Source organism: Delphinapterus leucas, chromosome 4, assembly GCF_059928025.1.
Source record: "Delphinapterus leucas isolate spDelLeu-1000000601 "Yukka" chromosome 4, BTC_Dleu_Yukka2, whole genome shotgun sequence".
NCBI lineage: Eukaryota > Metazoa > Chordata > Mammalia > Artiodactyla > Monodontidae > Delphinapterus > Delphinapterus leucas.
In genome coordinates this window covers 123,224,422-123,231,736 of record NC_143132.1, presented here as the reverse complement: position 1 = coordinate 123,231,736, position 7,315 = coordinate 123,224,422, and the positions used below count along the sequence as shown (strand labels likewise).

Here is a 7,315-nt window from a genome sequence, read left to right as displayed (position 1 = left end):
TCTCTGACTTGTAGTGATGTTGAGCATCTTTTCATGTGTTTGTTGGCCATCTTATCTTCTTTGGAGAAATGTCTATTTAAGTCCTCTGCCCTTTTATTCATTGGGTTGTTTGTTTATTTTGATATTGAGCTGCATGAGCTGTTTGTATATTTTGGAGATTAATCCCTTGTCAGTTGCTTCATTTGCAAATATTTTCTCCCATTCTGAGGGTTGTCAGAAACAGTCCAGTTTTAAAGTAGGTACAACTTGAGTTTCATACTGGCTAAAACTCACTGACAATATATGTTGCCTGCTCATGCCATAGACTATTTTGTGAAAATAGCCTGTCTGCTGAGTTGTGCCTTCACTGCCAAATGGTAGACTAAACCAACAGATTGTTTTTCTCACACTTTGGTATAATTATGTAATTAACTTAAAATTGCACAGTACTATCCTTGCATAAAAACAGTGGACAATTTCAGAAAAAGAAATGAAGAATTTAAAATAGACTCATGGGAGAACCTCTGTGTCTGGCTTGATAAAGTTTGTTAACACCAGTAAATTTCTACCAAGGTATTGCCTGTCCTCGGAAATGCCATATTAGTTCACTATTTAAATCTAAAATTAGAATCTTCAAAATAAACAGTAGATATTTTTCTTTTTTAACATAAAACATTTTAAAACTGTGTGTTTGCCACAGGCAAATTATGTGACCTATGATTCATTGAACTGTAAAAAAAAAAAACATGATCCCCTAGACAACAGAAAGCTAAACATCTGGAGAAAATCTAGTACCCCAAGATGGATTATACAGTGTGGTAACAGGTGGTGCTAAGAACTATTAAGATGATTTTAATAAAAAGGGCAAATACCTCCAATTCCATTTCTTCCAATAAATTCCTTTAAGCAGGTGCAAGGGCAAAGCAAAATCTGTTCCCTTGTGTTAAGTATGAAAGAGCTTCCTCTTTTTCTTTTTAGAATCTTTGAGATGACATTATTCTAATTAAAATATCACTGTATACTATGTTTTGTTTTTGTCATTCAAAAGAAATGTAAATAATGCATTATCAAAGTAGCTAAATATCTGAAACAACTGTCTACATGCTGACAGGTTAAATGGAGGAAGAAAACAGTCTAAAAATGTAAGACTACTTCTCTTTCCTTTAAAAGGGGTTAAAATTTTGTTTTAAACTAAGTCCAAATAATAAAGACATATTAGAAAAACAGCCTTTAAAAAATCAAAGGAAAATCCTGGTTCTCAGAGGAAGTTTCCATTTTATCTCAGGCTGACCATTTCTGTTACTCAGGCCTCAGTTTTCTCAGCTCCAAAGTAAAAACAGGAGACAATTTCGTCTCTCCATATTAAAAGTTATGGCATAAATCTAAGACTTGGGGTAATTTTTTTAAAGAAATATAAGGGCTCAACTTTCTCATTTGGACCCAAGATAGCCAAGTAATAAAGATTCAGACAAGAGGTGAATCCAGCTAGACTGACAACTCAATAAATGGAGGTCAAGTTTTGGTTTTTTTTTTGCGGTATCCGGGCCTCTCACTGTTGTGGCCTCTCCCGTTGCGGAGCAACAGGCTCCGGACGCGCAGGCTCAGCAGCCATGGCTCACGGGCCCAGCCGCTCCGGGCATGTGGGATCTTCCCGGACCGGGGCACGAACCTGTGTCCCCTGCATCGGCAGGTGGACTCTCAACCACTGCGCCACCAGGGAAACCCAGAGGGCAAGTTTTAATTACCTGTAAACAATGAAAACTCTGAGGTTAACAGACCCTGCAATTGTCTGGGTACTTAAATACTCTGACCACCTATATTTCTTTATAATTTTAGTACTTACAGAGCTGACATCTATAAACTGATGTTTTTCATTACACTTTTAATCCATGCCATGCCAGGCATAGACTCTTTTTTTTTTTTTTTTACATCTTTATTGGAGTATAACTGCCCCACAATGGTGCGTTAGTTTCTGCTTTATAACAGTGAATCAGTTATACATATACATATGTTCCCATACCTCCTCCCTCTTGCATCTCCAGGCATAGACTCTTTATGGGCAACACCAAGAGAGGTCTGCCATGCCTAATCTGTTTTGCAGATTCATGCACTGATGTGGAAATGTTTGGTGACTCATGAAGTCTGAATTTTCATTTTTAAAAAATATTCATATTTCAATACATTTTCCCAAGATTTATGTCTCAAATGTTTCTGTGAGAATTGGATGCCAGAAGATATGTTATATAGAATAATTTAATTTCCTATCTGAAGCAAAACACTTCTCAAATTATTTTCAAATGATTGTGTGTTTTCTTTCTTCCAGAAGTCCATGAAGCCATGTAGTCTAATTTGTATAGCCCATAGTTTGCAATTGTTTGACTTGCATCCATTATAGCAAAGTAAAATTCTACCAATGTACAGTTTGATTTATTTTCTTACATCTACATGTGCTTCCTTATATGTGTTACAATTCAGGCTTCAGAAATACTGCTTGACACATCCCTAAATTCTCTCCATATTTATTTCTGAAAGAGTACACACCTGCTTCACTACATAGCAATTTCTATTGATATATTTCCCTATGGAAAAAAAAAGAATTTGACACCTATATTTGTAAATATAGAATTAGGAAACATTGTAGCTCTCTGTTTCTGAGATATTTTAAGGAGATAGATTCATAGTAATTCAAGGGTTGGTTCAGCTGCTTGTGTTTTTAGATCTCCAGATAATTCTCTCAAAAGCAAACCAAAATGAATCCAACCTTTGTTCCATTCTTCTTATATAGACTCTCACCTCACAGGCTGAGAAACTCACAGTGAGGATGATAAAGTTGCTATTCAGTGAAGATGATTAGAGAAGCCCTGTGAATTCTTTAAGAGTGAATAAGACTGTGTTTAAAAGAACACTGCTGAGATGCAAGCAAGAATGAGGCACCGAAAATATTTCCAGATGCAGCCCCTCTCCTTTAGAATTAGTGTTTCTGTTTCATCCCAGAGAAGTTGTTATATTCTACACTAATATAACAAAATATTGTAACATCACGTCCATTTTTATAACCACAAAGAATGATGGACCTTTTGTTTTCAATCTGACAATACCATGCCAAAATAACTCGTTTATTCAGTGAAGGAAAAAGCACAAGAGATTTGACACTGCAGCCTAGCTGTTACTTTTTCTCCAGCCACCACAGTTAAGCACTATCTTTTCCCTTTCCTTCTTACTCTCTCCCTTTTCCCATCACTCCTGAGTCAAACAGGGAAAAAATATGGTTTCTACTTCAAGGAGCTTAGAACCCAGCAGAGAAAACAGAAAATTAGTTAAAATAAACTTCAGTGAGTGTTATGATAGGGTAGAAGATAGGCTGGAAGCAAAGTCATGGGAGGCCAGAGAGGAAGTCATCACCAGTTGAGACCCGAGGGGTGAGTTGGAGCCAGGTGAACAGGGAGGGGATCCTAGGTGAAGACCCAGAGGCAGAAGAGAGTTACAGGTGTTCTAGGTACTGATAGAAGTTAAGTATGGCTTAAGGGTAAAGATGAAGTGAGCTTTGGTAGAACCTGCTAGCTGTGTACCAAAATTCATTTTGTCTTCTTCCTGGTTATCCACCAACACTGTATTTCCTGGCTTCTCACCCTTCATTTAGGTGTGGTCACGTGACTCTTTCCCACCAATAGAATGGAGCAGAAATGAGGTATATCAGATCTGAGCCAAGGACCACTCCCTCTTTCCCTTTGTCAGCTAGATACAAAAAATACAAGTTCCTGGAGGAAGCAGAGTCCCAAGTGGGACTAGGTTCCTGAGACACAGGGGCATGGCCTGCCAACAGGAACGCCTTTATGGACTATTATCTAAACAGAAATACACATCCATTGTGTTTGACCTACCTCAACTAACACAGGAACTAAATGGTGGGGGGCCTTGCAGGCCACGTTAAAGAGTTTGCTCTTTACCTTAAGGGCAATAGGGAACCACTGACACATTTTAAACTGGGAAGTGTCATGATCACAAACCAGTTCTCTTCAATTAGCTCTATCTAATTGAAGAAGTTGTTGTTTCTAATAATTTAGATAATTTCCCCCAGGTTTCTGCTGCTCTCCCATAATGAATAATATATGGCATGATTTATTCATATAATTTTAGTAAATACCAGTCTTGATACATATAATCACAAATGTCAGGAGCTGGAAATGACATAATAGATTATTTTCTAAAAATCCCTTATTGCATAGAAAAAGAAGGACCGTAAAGGTGAGGTGTTTACCCAAGGTCACCTGGGGATGTTAAGAGCACAGTAGAGATCAAGGGCTACAGCCAAGCTCTCTTGCTGTCAATCCAAGGCTCTTTCCATTGTGCCCGGCTGTGTTAAGTCCTTTAGCTCCAGTGTTTGCAACAGATTGGATTACTCTGGGGAAATGAATTTAAGGGATTAACCATCGAAAATCTTTAATTTTGGCAATAGTTTTGTTTTAAAATTTGTTTTAAGTTCTTTTAAAATTTCTTTTAAAATTTGGAATCACTTTAAAATTTGGAATCACTAATTTTAGAAATACAGAAATGCAATGAATTGCTTCTTCTACATTCGTTTAATTGATGTCTTATTGAACAGAAGTAAATGAACTATTTTAATGCCTTACACCTTCTTACAAGAAACATCTTCATCAGCTAAAGAGAATTATTTTGACTACAATTTTCTATCTTTGTTTCATAGTTTTGTGTCTTTATAATCTGAAACTCCCCATAAGCTTTTTCTCTGAACTCATTTTCTAGCCTTGAAAGGAATTGCCACAGTGCATAAGCCATTAGTAGAATATCTGATAAAACTGAATTGACTTAGATTGGCATTTTGCTTATACTGTCGAATATTAAGAGATAAAAAGCACTATGTTGAGGAAGTTGCTTTTTAATTTTCCTGGGGTAACTAAAAGCCCATGGCCACTGGTGGGGAAAGATGATAGAAACATATCCATCAGCAAATATGAGTGTAAGAGAGTTGTTGCATCTATCGAATAAAAATGAAGGAACATTAGAGTAACTGATAGAGCAGGAAGTGAGAAACTATAATAAAGCACATAATAGCACGTATTAAGAAAGTAGTACCCAACATGGACATTTTTCTGCGTTGATATAAACTTAGTGTCAATATAGATTCAAAGAAAGGAAAATCATCTTAGTCGCTAATGGCAAATTGGAAATTAGTGGAAGTAATATAAATCAAAACTAGCCAATAGTACATTTGCAATTAGCTCTATATCCTCTAATCCTATAAAAGAGCATAATCCATCAGTGCTTGTAAATAAAGAAATCTGTCTATAATAAGATAAAGCACCAGTAAGGGTGGATCTTCCATTAATACAGAGAAATCATATAAAATAAGCTTGAAATATCACGTGAATCTAGACTTTCAACATTTTTGGCTTATAAGTCCAAGAATAGGTTATAAACATCTGTACTTTGGAAATGCCTTTACAAGTGAATACTCATATCATATCAGGGATAGTAAATGAATATTGATGATATGTGAGATAGCCACATCTAAGAAAACAGCAAACTGACTGGAAGTGGAGGTTGTGAGTACTGGGGGAAGAGATAAACCATCCAGAGTAGGTCCAACTTTGGGCAGGAAACTTATCTGTGCTTCATTTTCCTTACTTGTAAACTGGACATGATCAGAACCATCTTACAAGTTTTATCTGGGAATTAGGAATTTTACACACACACATACACACACACACACACACACACACAATGTCTGGCATTGTATCTGACACATACTAGTCATCTGAAACAATATCTAAAGTAATAAAAATAGTTTTATTGCCATCATTTTATTGATATTACTTTTATTATACTATTATGATGATCATCATTATTATCACATTAAGTTGGAAAAAGTGCCCAATGACTATATCAATACATTGTTTCTTTTAGAATGAATTGAGTGGTGAGTGATGATATGACTGTTTAACTGAATGATCACTACTTAAACAGAGATGAATTTTTCTAAATATATACTACATATATAATTACTTATAATTTCTAATTATATACATTACCATTAGGTAGAAGAATACAAAGACTTTCATTCTTCTACTAGGATTAAAATAAATGACATTATGCTACAAAGTATGGTTACCAATTACTTGCTTATTTCATGAGAAACAGATAATTTGCCACAGCTGTTATCTGAAGTTTCAGCACCTTTTGTTAAAGCTGTATGAAAGTACTCTTCATTTAACGACGATGAATAAAAGGTGGTTAACTAAAAAAAGAAATGCTTCAAACGTATTATTTCATGGTGGCCCTGGAGAGCACTGGACAGAAAGTTCAGGATAATCTATAAAAAGCAGGGTGAAGGGAGGGGGTGGTGAAAGGGGCTAAGGGGCTAGGGGGCCATGTGAATCCATGTGGAAAAATGATCAGTGCTGGAGAAGGTTAAATTCTCAGTCCCTGAAGTCTTGCTGTTGTGGCTACAGCCCAACAAAGTTAATGAAAGAAAGGAGCACTGACAACTCCTGCTGCTTCGACAGGAGCTTACCACCTCATTACTGGCCAGATTCTTACAACCAAAAGAAAAGAATACTCCTGCCAAGGAAGAGTAAGAGCTGGAGTGAGAGAGTCATCCAAGCAAGGCATTGCTGATGTTGGACGAAGATCAAAGTAATAGCAAACAAAAGGAACTGGACAAGAAATAGCTGAGCCAAGAGCTATGACCACAGACTAGACAACTCTCCAAATCCTAGGCAGGAGAGATGGAAAGAACCCTTTAAATCCCTTAGTCCTCCCTGCCGAACAGGAAAAAGTAAATGAAGTGACACCATCTGCTCACTTTCTCAGAAGAGAGAGTTTCAACTTCTCATGGTTAGCAATGCAAACATTTTCAAAAGCATTACTCTAATTACAAATGATTAGAAATGATTCCTAGAATTAAAGACTTAACTCACAGTGTGCCTGACTAATGAACATTTTCTGCACATCCCACTGCACTTGGAGCTGACTTTGAAAACACCGGCTAGAGATGGTTTCTGAGGTTTTAAAATGATCCTCATAAATATAATAGGATTCATCACATTTTCTCTCTATTTCTCTAAGCATATGATGCATGATCTTTTTTCTAAAGTACAGTATAAAATCACAGGGTCTTTCAGGACTAGAAAATGCAGTTTTTGTTGTTTGGTTGCTGTGTGTGGGTGGATTTGTGATTGTGTGTACATGCCAACTGAGGGAGGAAAGTACATATCAACTAAAATTAAATGTTTAAACTTAAATTTATAATAATACTTCCCATGGAGATATATTTCATGTTATAGGTTTAAATTCCAGTATCATCTCTGTATAAGGA

The 7,315-nt window shown here is 36.3% G+C and overlaps 1 pseudogene; it reads right to left on the bottom strand.

The window, feature by feature from the left end:
• Nucleotides 1–6,789: 6,789 nt before the first annotated feature.
• On the bottom strand, nucleotides 6,790–6,910 carry LOC149749419 (small nucleolar RNA U3; annotated as a pseudogene).
• Between the last annotated feature and the right edge of the window lie 405 nt (nucleotides 6,911–7,315).